The 13,379-nt window shown below is 49.1% G+C and overlaps 1 protein-coding gene across 6 annotated transcripts in view; it reads left to right on the top strand.

Annotated features, from left to right (window-relative positions):
* Positions 1 to 13,379, top strand: part of CNTFR (ciliary neurotrophic factor receptor) — an 841,679-nt gene that overhangs the window by 437,492 nt on the left and 390,808 nt on the right. Inside the window, exon 1 of one of the 6 annotated variants that reach the window (XM_068252990.1) lies at positions 9,115 to 9,219. The exons of the other annotated variants lie outside the window; for them this stretch is intronic. The gene's annotated coding sequence lies outside the window, so the exon portion shown is untranslated. Of the gene's footprint in view, positions 1 to 9,114; positions 9,220 to 13,379 lie in introns of those variants that run through there. 6 annotated transcript variants of the gene reach the window in all.

The raw sequence follows: 13,379 nt of genomic DNA, 5'->3' as shown, positions 1-13,379 counted from the left end.
CCCCTCTGTCTTCTATCCTCTCCTCCCCTCCACTCTCTCCTCTGTCTTCTATCCTCTCCTCCACTCTCTCCTCTGTCTTCTATCCTCTCCTCCACTCTCTCTTCTGTCTTCTGTCCTCTCCTCCTCTCTCTCCTCTGTCTTCTATCCTCTCCTCCACTCCTCTGTCTTCTATCCTCTCCTCCACTCTCAGATCTGTCTTCTATCCTCTCCTCCCCTCCTCTCTCTCCTCTGTCTTCTATCCTCTCCTCCACTCTCCCCTCTGTCTTCTATCCTCTCCTCCACTCTCTCCTCTGTCTTCTATCCTCTCTTCCACTCTCCCCTCTGTCTTCTATCCTCTCCTCCACTCCCTTTTCTTCTATCCTCTCCTCCACTCTCTCCTCTGTCTTCTATCCTCTCCTCCACTCTCCCCTCTGTCTTCTATCCTCTCCTCCTCTCCCTTTTCTTCTATCCTTTTCTCCACTCTTTACTCTGTCTTCTATCCTCTCCTCCACTCTCTCCCCTGTCTTCTTTCCTCTCCGCCACACTCTTTCTTCTATCCTCTCCTCCACTCCTCTGTCTTCTATCCGCTCCTCCACTCTCCCCTCTGTCTTCTATCCTCTCCTCCTCTCTCTCCTCTGTCTTCTATCCTCTCCTCCTCTCTCTCCTCTGTCTTCTATCCTCTCCTCCACTCCTCTGTCTTCTATCCTCTCCTCCACTCTTTCCTCTGTCTTCTATCCGCTCCACTCCTCTGCTTCTATCCTCTCCTGTTTTCTATCCTCTCCTCCACTCTCTCCTCTGTCTTCTATCCTCTCCTCCACTCTCTCCTCTGTCTTCTATCCTCTCCTCCCCTCCACTCTCTCCTCTGTCTTCTATCCTCTCCTCCACTCTTTCCTCTGTCTTCTATCCGCTCCTCCACTCTCCCCTCTGTCTTCTATCCTCTCCTCCACTCCCTTTTCTTCTATCCTCTTCTCCACTCTCTCCTCTGTCTTCTATCCTCTCCTCCACTCTCTCCTCTGTCTTCTATCCTCTCCTCCACTCTCTCCTCTGTCTTCTATCCTCTCCTCCACTCTCTCCTCTGTCTTCTATCCTCTCCTCCACTCTCTCCTCTGTCTTCTATCCTCTCCTCCTCTCTCTCCTCTGTCTTCTATCCTCTCCTCCACTCCTCGTTCTTGTATCCTCTCCTCCACTCTCCCCTCTGTCTTCTATCCTCTCCTCTCCTCCACTCTCCCCTCTGTCTTCTATCCTCTCCTCCCCTCCACTCTCTCCTCTGTCTTCTATCCTCTCCTCCACTCTCTCCTCTGTCTTCTATCCTCTCCTCCACTCTCTCTTCTGTCTTCTGTCCTCTCCTCCTCTCTCTCCTCTGTCTTCTATCCTCTCCTCCACTCCTCTGTCTTCTATCCTCTCCTCCACTCTCAGATCTGTCTTCTATCCTCTCCTCCCCTCCTCTCTCTCCTCTGTCTTCTATCCTCTCCTCCACTCTCCCCTCTGTCTTCTATCCTCTCCTCCACTCTCTCCTCTGTCTTCTATCCTCTCTTCCACTCTCCCCTCTGTCTTCTATCCTCTCCTCCACTCCCTTTTCTTCTATCCTCTCCTCCACTCTCTCCTCTGTCTTCTATCCTCTCCTCCACTCTCCCCTCTGTCTTCTATCCTCTCCTCCTCTCCCTTTTCTTCTATCCTTTTCTCCACTCTTTACTCTGTCTTCTATCCTCTCCTCCACTCTCTCCCCTGTCTTCTTTCCTCTCCGCCACACTCTTTCTTCTATCCTCTCCTCCACTCCTCTGTCTTCTATCCGCTCCTCCACTCTCCCCTCTGTCTTCTATCCTCTCCTCCTCTCTCTCCTCTGTCTTCTATCCTCTCCTCCTCTCTCTCCTCTGTCTTCTATCCTCTCCTCCACTCCTCTGTCTTCTATCCTCTCCTCCACTCTTTCCTCTGTCTTCTATCCGCTCCACTCCTCTGCTTTCTATCCTTTCCTCCACTGCTCTGTCTTCTATCCTCTCCTGTCTCTTCTCTCCTGCACTCCTCTGTCCTCTATCCTCTCCACTGCCTTCTATCTACTCCTCCAATCTCTCTCCTGTCCTCTATCCTCTCCACTCCTCTGTCTTCTATCCTCTCCATTGCCTTCTATCCTCTCCTCTGTCCTCTCCACCACTCTCTCTCCTCTCTTCGCTTCTATCTCCTTTCTTTTCCTCCCTTCCTTCTCCTCTCTACATTCCTCTTCTATCCCCCCTTTCTCTCTTTCCACCTCTTTCTTATCTCTCACCTCTTCCTCCTTTGCTTGCCCCACGGTCTTCTCTCCTTCCTTATCTATTCTCTCCTCTCTCACATTTTACTCTGTTTTTCATTTCCCTTTCTCCTGTTTTGACCTACATTATTTCTACCAGTTTTCCCTGGTATTCTATAACTATTCCCTGGTCCTCACAGTCTTCCATTCTACCTCACCATCCCTACCTCCCTGGTCTTCTGCCTCATGTTGGCTCAGTGTATGGGGCAGGCTCAGCAGTGTGTCCCATAATCCCGGGGATTAGCAGTGTGATGGTATTGTGGATACGGTGGGATCCTGCGGCTATGCGCACCGCAGTCTCTGCACTGTATATGATGGGATTGGGAGGTGTGGGATCCTGGGGCTACGCGCACCGCACAGTCTCCGCACTGTATGTGATGGGATTGGGAGGTGTGGGATCCTGGGGCTACGCGCACCGCACAGTCTCTGCACTGCATGTGATGGGATTAGGAGGTGGGGGATCCTGGGGCTACACGCACCGCACAGTCTCCGCACTGTATGTGATGGGATTGGGAGGTGTGGGATCCTGGGGCTACGCGCACCGCACAGTCTCTGCACTGTATGTGATGGGATTGGGAGGTGTGGGATCCTGGGGCTACGCGCACCGCACAGTCTCCGCACTGTATGTGATGGGATTGGGAGGTGTGGGATCCTGGGGCTACGCGCACCGCACAGTCTCCGCACTGTATGTGATGGGATTGGGAGGTGTGGGATCCTGGGGCTACACGCACCGCACAGTCTCCGCACTGTATGTGATGGGATTGGGAGGTGTGGGATCCTGGGGCTACGCGCACCGCACAGTCTCTGCACTGTATATGATGGGATTGGGAGGTGTGGGATCCTGGGGCTACGCGCACCGCACAGTCTCTGCACTGTATATGATGGGATTGGGAGGTGTGGGATCCTGGGGCTACGCGCACCGCACAGTCTCCGCACTGTATGTGATGGGATTGGGAGGTGTGGGATCCTGGGGCTACGCGCACCGCACAGTCTCTGCACTGCATGTGATGGGATTAGGAGGTGGGGGATCCTGGGGCTACACGCACCGCACAGTCTCCGCACTGTATGTGATGGGATTGGGAGGTGTGGGATCCTGGGGCTACGCGCACCGCACAGTCTCTGCACTGTATGTGATGGGATTGGGAGGTGTGGGATCCTGGGGCTACGCGCACCGCACAGTCTCCGCACCGTGTGTGATGGGATTGGGAGGTGTGGGATCCTGCGGCTACGCGCACCGCAGTCTCTGCACTGTATGTGATGGGATTGGGAGGTGTGGGATCCTGGGGCTACGCGCACCGCACAGTCTCCGCACCGTGTGTGATGGGATTGGGAGGTGGGGGATCCTGGGGCTATGCGCACCGCACAGTCTCCGCACCGTGTGTGATGGGATTGGGAGGTGGGGGATCCTGGGGCTACACGCACCGCACAGTCTCCGCACCGTGTGTGATGGGATTGGGAGGTGGGGGATCCTGGGGCTACACGCACCGCACAGTCTCCGCACTGTATGTGATGGGATTGGGAGGTGTGGGATCCTGGGGCTACGCGCACCGCACAGTCTCTGCACTGTATGTGATGGGATTGGGAGGTGTGGGATCCTGGGGCTACGCGCACCGCACAGTCTCTACACTGCATGTGATGGGATTGGGAGGTGTGGGATCCTGGGGCTACGCGCACCGCACAGTCTCTGCACTGCATGTGATTAGGAGGTGTGGGATCCTGGGGCTACGCGCACCGCACAGTCTCCGCACCGTGTGTGATGGGATTGGGAGGTGGGGGATCCTGGGGCTATGCGCACCGCACAGTCTCCGCACCGTGTGTGATGGGATTGGGAGGTGGGGGATCCTGGGGCTACACGCACCGCACAGTCTCCGCACTGTATGTGATGGGATTGGGAGGTGTGGGATCCTGGGGCTACGCGCACCGCACAGTCTCTGCACTGCGTGTGATGGGATTGGGAGGTGTGGGAATGGATTGGGTCACCGCTACATCCCATTATTCGGGGATTTCTATCTGAGCACAAGGTGTCAGAGGGTCTTATAGGAATGAAGGTTTGTTGTGCTGTTGTTACCAATGATTGACTGTCGGGATTATGTGGGATTTCCCTGGTTAGGTCGGGATAGCGCTGTCCTGAAGAAACAAAGCAAGTGGCAAACACCTACCTCCAATCAGCGATCTGCAGCTTCTACCCAGAGAGCTTCCCAACTGTGCCACACACCAACGTTACCCTCTGTTTGCCTTTGACTGGAGAATGTATCAAATCCATGGCAGGAGGATTCAGTTGTAATATCACGGTGATCCTAGGTAGGTGGCACTGCGCTGTACAACCTACCTTTTATACTATCGATGAATGGGAGGGGACAGGAAGCTCAGAAAGGAGGCGGGGCTAGAACCACAGAAGACACTTTTTTCTGAGTTTTCTCATCTTCCCATTTTTGGACCATTCCTAAAATATAAATACTGGTCTTTCTAAAGGCAGCCACACACCATACAATTTTTTAAATATCTGTTCAATTCAACAATCACATCCATTTTTTCTGACTGATTGTAACATTTCAAAAATATGACCAATGTACCATACACATATGTTAAATTTTTTCCTAATTATGATAAACATGATTGGAAACTTTTGAGAAAATTGCTAGGGTGTGTATTGTGTGTGACAATCTAACACACACCATACAATCTTTAGAAAAATGGAAGAAAACTTCCAGCATACTGGATCGATAAAAATCACATTTTTCAGTCGAATGAAAAAAAAAAGCTTTCAATTTCAGGAGATCCAATCATATTTATTGAATTGCCGTAAAATCGGATCATTTTTATTATATCGTGTGTGGCCACCTTTAAGCTAAGTACACACACTCAACAAAAGTCATTTGAAACGTCCGACTAACAACCGATTTCCCTGTATCAGATGACAATTGTTTAAAAAATTTAGTCAAATGATGACGACAAGCAACTGATATCTGGCATTTTTCCTGATCCATCCGGTGGATCAACTCAGACGACTGTCGGGCAGATATCGTGCAGTTGGCCAAAAGTACAATATCGTTTCAACAACGTTGTTCTGCGGAACGCGCACATGCCGTGCATAACGTCACTCCCACTTGCACGTGCTGTATTTAAATGATTTGGCTGTTTACAATATCGGTGTGCGAATGCCATCTTCCCGTGTGTCTTGTGTGATTCTGCGATTTTGTGATCATCGGGTTTTGTCTTTTGAATTGTTCCTCCACGACATTGTATTTTGTGCATGTTTTCTATGCAGTTTTTTTGTATTGAGATTTTTCTATGCACACTAATAAAGTTACATGAGGATTTATCTTGGTAACTGCAGATATGATTTTCGTGCAACAAATGCGATTTTTCTGCGCTTTCATGTGATTCGCACACAAAACAAAAACATCACTGTTGGACTCGTGCAATTTAAAAACTCAGGCGATTTGCAAAATACTTAAAAAATAGGGGAAAAAAATGCAGGTCAATGTGATGCTGTTGAAATACATTAGATGTATGATACAAATGCAAACCCGCACAAAGCACGCAAATTCAGATAAGTGTTAACAACCTCATTCCTAAAACCGACCACGTACAAGAGGTGGGGGGCTCAGGTGCAAATGGCGAGGGTAAGAGTACATCACCTTCAGTGTTCTCCCCGGATTTTTTTTTCCAACTGGGTGGCATGAATAAGTAGCCGGGTGGTGCGCAAGAGGAGGAATGCAGAGAGGGTGCAACGTTGCTTATAGCATAAGAAGAGGATGAGGAGGTGAGCTGATGACAGCCGGGTGGAGCACCCAGCTATAAGAGCCTGGGGAGAACACTGACCTTATGCACCACCCCATGCACAGAGGAGTGTGCACAGCCTGAAGCCAGGGCCGGTAATCCATGTATGTGCTGTCACCCGGTAACTAGGTTAGCCAGTAAATATCATAACAAGCTTATTGTCATAAACCAGTGTTTCTCAACATTTTATTGGTCTGTACCCCTTTTAAAACCCTGTACTCACCAAGTACCCCCTAGCATAGTAAACATCAAAAGTACCCCTTGACAAATATACAGGTAGACTTACGAACGACCCACCGATACGAACGGAATGGATTCTGTGTTTCCATGGGAACAAGTCAAAAAAAGTTTTGCAAATTGGACTTTTTTTTGAGAAAATCGATTTTAAAAAATTCAAAAAAAAATTCAAAAAAAAATGGCTTTTAAACTTGTATAAGAAGGTACAGAGGGCAGAGGTGACACAAAGGGGGACACTGGAGGCACAGAGGAGGTACAGGGGACAGAGATGGCACAATGCTCCGACTTAAGAACAGATTCAGGTTAAGAACCAACCTACAGTCCCCATCTCATTCGTTAACCGGGGACTACCTGTATATTTAATCGTAGTACATGATAATTGGGTCTAAACAATTTCCAAGCATTTACTATTGCTTTTAATTAGCTAAAATACTAATTTGGTGTTTAAATAAGATTTTCTAAAACTATACATTTGTTATTCTTGGTTAAGTATATCAAGCCTGAGTACCCCCTGGAACCATCAGAAGTACCCCCTGGGGTACGTGTACCACACGTTGAGAACCTAGGTCATAAATAAATGGCCTACGTATTCCTGTACAGACAGGTGCTCTTTGAATCTGCCCCTGCTGTTTAACATCTTGTTTACAGGGCTGTTTTCCTGCATACTGACTCTTCATAAGTCACTGGCCCCAGGGAGTGATCGCTAGCAATGATTTATACAGTATCTGATAGGAAGAGACGCCATCTGTATGAAAACAGCAGAATCAGACACAAAATATCACTGTATTCCTCCGTGTCCCGCTCTGCTGGAATCCCAGCGTGATGACGGATCAAACACATACAAATCCGATTTCCTGTTATAAGGAAAGACATGCGACGCGTGGATCCAGGGATTAAAATGACAACTTCTGCTGGGCACTCCCCCCGCTGCTGCACTCCCTCCCTCAACTCCCACCGCTGCGTTCCCTCCCTTGCACTCACCCACCTGCCCCTCTGGCTATAGAACAGCAGGGCTCTCAGGCTACCTAAATGGGGGGACTCCCTGGCTACCAAAAAGGAAGGGGGAAGGTCTCTCTGGGTACCAAAAGGAGGGGAGATGTCCCTGGCTACCAAGAGGGGAGGGGTTATCTCTACGTAACCAAATGGAGTGGGGGGGGGGGTTGGTTTCCAAAAGGGGGCAACTCTAGCTGCCTAAAGAGGGGCTATCTGGCTACCGGGGGGGGGGGGGGGGGCTCTCTGGTTACATAACATGGGGGGGGGCTCTCTGGTTACATAACATGGGGGACTCACTAGTTACGTAACAGGTACTCTCTGACTACCTAAATGAGTGCTCTCTGGCCACTCCAACGGGAGGGGGGGGGGGCTTCTCTGGCTACTGGATTGCAAGAGTGTGCCCGATTCAATGGGAGGGGGGCTATTGATTCATCCTCTAAGGCATACATGTCAATTGCCGGCCCGCGGGCCAAATCTGGCCCTCAGAGTCATTACATTTGGCCCTCAAGTGGTTTCCCCACTTTACATTATGTTGGGCCCACTCTAGAGTCTAGACCACCAGGGAAGCTGTATTGGAGGTGAAGCCCTAGACCACCAGGGAACTGTATAGGGGAGGGTGGGGGCCTCTAGACACCAGGGAACTGTATAGGGGAGGATGGGGGCCTCTAGACACCAGGGAACTGTGTAGGGGAGGGTGGGGGCCTCTAGACACCAGGGAACTGTGTAGGGGAGGGTGGGGGCCTCTAGACACCAGGGAACTGTGTAGGGGAGGGTGGGGGCCTCTAGACACCAGGGAACTGTGTAGGGGAGGGTGGGGGCCTCTAGACACCAGGGAACTGTGTAGGGGAGGGTGGGGGGCTCTAGACACCAGGGAACTGTATAGGGAGGATGGGGGTCTCTAGACACCAGGGAACTGTGTAGGGGAGGGTGGGGGCCTCTAGACACCAGGGAACTGTGTAGGAGAGGGTGGGGGCCTCTAGACACCAGGGAACTGTGTAGGGGTTGGAGGGGGGCCATTGGATACCTGGGAACTTTATAAGGGAGGAAGGCGCTCAGTAGACATTGAGGTTGGCCCACAACTAGGTCCCAGTGTACAATTTCGGCCCAAATTGTATTTTAATTTGACACCCCTGCTCTAACGCCTACAAACTGCCCTGCTGCCTGGTTGTATGTAGGCTTGAGACACTGTAGATACACCTCTCTATCTTGCCTCGTTTAGGGTGAGGCCACTAGCTCAGTACCCCGCAGAGCTTCCATAGCGAGTACAATCCTTCTCCTGCTTATGCATTGCAGCACGGCTGTGCGAACCAAAATCATAACTGCCTACAATGACAGATCTCTTGGCAAGCCAGGCCGCCCACACAGATGTATTTCAGCTGTTTGGCTGGAGTTGCGCTTTAATTCCTCTTGTTTGGCTCCTGTGGCTGCGGCGTGCGCTTGACTCCACTTGGCTGGGAGGTCGGTGGGCCGTGAATCACTCGTGAACAGGCAAGGTCAGTGAATGGCCGGGAGATGGATGCTCTTGCCAAGGCCAGGCACAGCGTCCCCCCTCTGTCACCGCCTGTCAGCGGGCCCAGCTGGACGAGGCCGGTGTCATTAGCCCCGGATGAGCTGGCGCGAGCCGCTGATTACCGCGCACAAATGGGAAAGGATTGTGCGCCGGTGGCAGCCCGGGCTCGGGGGACCTGCTGGGAATTAAGTCCCCCTTAGCAGCGGGCCAGCCGTGCCATCTCTGCAGTATGGTGCCCAGAGCGGTGCCAGCTCGTAACAGGATCCGGCTGGCGCCCTGATTTGGGAGAAGTGCGCCCGGTGAATTGCGAATTGCTGCTCGGAGGGAAGAACACCTGCTCCCGTCTGATTTCCCCGGCGCTGACGGCTTCATTAACCGCTTCCTGCGAAGAATCGCTGCTGGTGTTCATGATTCTGACCTGTTGGGCATGTAAAGGGTAAGCGTACATCTTCCCAATCAACAAGCCGTCATCCCCCCCCCCCCCTAATCAATAACCCAATCATAATCCATTATCTTCCTACAGAGCTATGACTGCCCAGTGTTTACACATGCCCCCCACCACAACCATTAGCAGCAGCCTATACATCTACTCCTGTGCACCATCAGGGCCGAGGCAGAGGCAAGAGAGGCTCCAGCCTCAGGGTGCATTGTAGGAGGGGGCGCACAATTCACTCAGCTGTCATTCCTAATTGTGTATGAAGCAGAAAGAAATAAGAAAAGGGGATACATGGCAGTGAATGCAAGCCAGATAACTAGATATTAAGGTGTTGGGGAGGTTGTGGGCCCTGTGGCCCTCTTAGTCTAATAGCAATCAGTGTGTGACGGCTGGGGTGGGAGGGATGGAGGGGCGCACTTTGGTGTCTCAGCCTTGGGTGCTGGAGGACCTTATCCCTGCTCTGTGCACCAGCATTTCTCTGGTAATGCCTGCTGCCTCTGCTTCTTATGTATGGTTATGTGGGATTGCTCACAGATCTGCAATCTGCACATCATGTCTGAGGAGTTGCGTTCTGAGTTCACAGTCAAGACAAAAACTGATTGTGAAAACCAGTAATCAGACCTGATGTGCAGATCAAAGATATTCGAACATCAACTGGTACAATGAAAAAGGGCCCTAAGGCGTTCAGCTTTCAGAGAGACAAGTCTGACTAGATGTAGTCGGAACTGGAAGGAATCGTTGTTAGAAGAAAATGGTGAGCTTCTGAGAGGAACTAACGGCGAGGTATGTATCTAATATTAATTTGCAGGTGTCAAGGTTGTTGTCATGGAACACAGACAGCACTAAAAAATGGACTCAGAACTTTCTTCGAGAAAAGCAATATTGCCAAGGGTTCCATGTTTATTTTCACTTTACTCATCTTCCCTGCATTGCTCTCTGTCTCCCTTATATGAGGCTCTCCTCCAGCCATGTTGTGCTAGGCCCAGCAGCCACCCTACCACCCAGAAGGCTGACGAGTAGATAGTTACCCCCCACCAGCTCTTCCTGCAGAGTTTGTTACACTAGAGTGGAGGATAACAGAAACAAGCCAGGCAAGGATGAGATTTCAGATTAACATCGCCTAGTTTCAGATAACACCCCACTGGTAAACTCACCGGGTGTAGTTAGTTGTGAATAGGCATGCTTCTTCGCTGCTACCCTCTTTCCCTGAAATTAAGACATCCCCTGAAAGTAAGCCCTAGTAGGAATTTTGAGCATACTCCAAATATAAGCCCTACCCTGAAAATACGCCCTAGCAGCAGTAAGGGGGGAAATGTGGAAACTTGTGTTATTACTGGAGCCCATAGTCTTGCGAGCAAGTAGACACAGGACACAGGAGGACAGGGGGTAGAGGAGGACACAGGTACAGAGAGGGACACCAGGGGACACTACGGGTATAAAGGGGAAAAAAGTGACACACAAGAGGTGGATCCAGCAGAGGAAAAGGAGTCAGTGTCAAAGTGGAGATGTCAGGAGGACACACAGCTCAGGAACTTGTGTGTTCATAGAAATAAAAGACATCCCCTGAAAATAAGCCCGAGCACATATTTTGGTGCAAAAATTAATATAAGACACTGTCTTATTTTCGGGGGAAAGACGGTAGTTTGCCTGGTGCTAGAAACTGCTGCGCTTCAGGCTTCAGCCCTTTCCCAAGAATCACATTCAGTTAACACACATAAAGAAAGAGAGAGATTTAATTTGGTGAAACACGGACAGGACGAGATATTTAATCATCGCAGCTCTGAATAACCATTTAGCAGCAATCTGCTGAACGCAGCGATTTTCACCCAGGCTATTCCCAGAGACGGCCAGAAGCCCTCTAAGATATTCAAACGATTTGCTGGAAAAATATGTATTTTATACCAGGAGGGACGGTAACGTCGTTTTTTTAAATATTCAACAACATTTTCTCCGGCGCCGCTCCACGCCGCCGTACCTCTCAGGAAAGCTTAATCACCGTCGCTGACAGACGGCGTTCTAATCAGGCGAAAGCTGCATTGTTGTCTCCGTATAGGTTCTGCCTAAAGGCTCCGAAAACAAAATACATTCTTTATTCCCTTTATTAACTTGTGTGATGCCGAAAGGCAAGAAGGTAAATAATACAGAAATGACCGAAAAGTCGACCAGGTTTACAAACTCTAATCGCCAACATGCTCTGGGCAAACATGGAAAAAAAAACCTCAGTGTAATTCATATTTTATTCATGTTTTATTCAGTGTTTACAGGACTAGTATATCTGCTGTTGCTGTTTATTATTATTATAATTGTTATTTATAAAGCACCAACGTATTCCGTGGCACTGTAAAAACGTGGGGTACATATTAACACAGACAATGGTAAACCCCAAATGTAGACACCTATACCAAATATAGACCCTGGCATTGGTTCCCTTCCCGTCCTCCTGCAAATGTGTCGTGTTATGACACCCGCAGGGGGCACAGAAGTTCTGCGGTCAGAAGGACCAAACGAGACGATGGGAAGCAACAGGCGTTTGCGAGAACAACAGTAAACAATTGTACCGATGGCTGTCTATGCATTTGAATGGACAGCGCTTAAAGGCAGCCTAAACGGAACTGGAAAAAATGAGTTTAACTTACCTGGGGCTTCTATCAGCCCCCTGCAGCCACCCATGTGACCCCACGCCATCACAGAGCGCTCCTCTGGTCCCCCGCAGCCTCCCGATCTTGCTCCCAGGGACTGGGGCACTCTGTGCATGCGCGTACGGGGAGGTCTTTACTAAGCATGCGCAGAATGTTCCGATGAGGACGGGTGCAGCCAGGGACACGCATGTCCAGTGGCTGTTGAGTCACCGAGTTAACCAGCCAAAAGAGGGGCACTGCGGGGGACTGGAGGATTTCCAGAGACTACGCAGGCACAGGGCGGCTGCAAGGGGCTGGCAGAAGCCCCAAGTAAGTTAAACATGTTTTTTCCAGTTTGGTTTCAAGCGAAAATAAACGGAGGAGATATTGAATTGTATGTGTAGTGCAGCTAAGACATAGAACATTAGTAGCAAAGAAAAATCTCATATTGTTTCCAGTACAGGATGAGTTAAAAAAAACCTTCAGTTATCTGTGCAAAAGAGCTTCTCTGAGCTCTTCATCCCACTGGGTAGTATACAGTCCTGTTTTCTGAAGCACATAAACAGCCAAGAAACAGAGAGAGAGCTTAAGATAAGGTTTTACTGCAGGACAGTTCAAAGGGTCATTCGTTCTGTTTTGTTTTATAGTATAAAAGATAGAGTGGGGTTTCTAAACTGCAAATATGACAGAATGATGCATCGTTATAAAAAAAAGCTTTATTTTATTTGGTTATGTTTGTTTAGCAATCAATGTTCAGCCATGTTGGGTCATTTAGTCTCACCTGCATGGATCGTATGGATACACATAGTCCTCCCCAATGGAGATACGATTGTTATTAGGGGATGACTTTCACTATTACTGACCTGACACAGTAGGCGGGTTGCCCTTAGGTCAGTGGTTTTGGTTTATTATACTATCATAGTCGTACTATCTTTTATCTTGGCCTCTAGTTTATTGGACTCGATTGTATATGAAATGATTGATATGCAATGTGTGTTGTTATTTGTCTTGCTGCTGTATTTTATATTGTGAGCTGTTATTCACATTTGCTGCATCAATAAAACGATGTTAAAAGATGTTAAAGTGTAACTGTCGGGCATAAAATCAATTCTTTATTTTTATCTGGTAAACAAGTAACACGGATGCTAACCAGGCCGTCCAAAAGTTAAAATCTTTATTACTTTTCTTGTTTATAAATGATCATTCCCCAGTTTTCCTGACTCTTATTTGGTACACACAAAATTTGGTACACAAAAAGGAAGTTGCAGGGCATGCTGGGTTGTCTTTTTTTGCTTCTTTATTTCCCCTCAGACTTAACTAATGTACAGAAGCAAAAAAAGACAACCCAGCATGCCCTGCAACTTCCTTTGTGCAGCAATGTACCAAATAAGAGTCGGGTAAACTGGGGAATGATCATTTATAAACAAGAAAAGTAATAGAGATTTTAACTTTTGGATGGCCTGGTTAGCATCCTTATTACTTGTTTACCAGATAAAAATAAAGAATTGATTTTTGATTTTATGCCGACAGTTACACTTTAAA

The sequence above is a fragment of the Hyperolius riggenbachi genome, chromosome 1 (assembly GCF_040937935.1).
Source record: "Hyperolius riggenbachi isolate aHypRig1 chromosome 1, aHypRig1.pri, whole genome shotgun sequence".
Lineage (NCBI taxonomy): Eukaryota > Metazoa > Chordata > Amphibia > Anura > Hyperoliidae > Hyperolius > Hyperolius riggenbachi.
The sequence above is the reverse complement of the archived record's forward strand: the minus strand, read 5'-3'. Positions and strand labels throughout refer to the sequence as shown.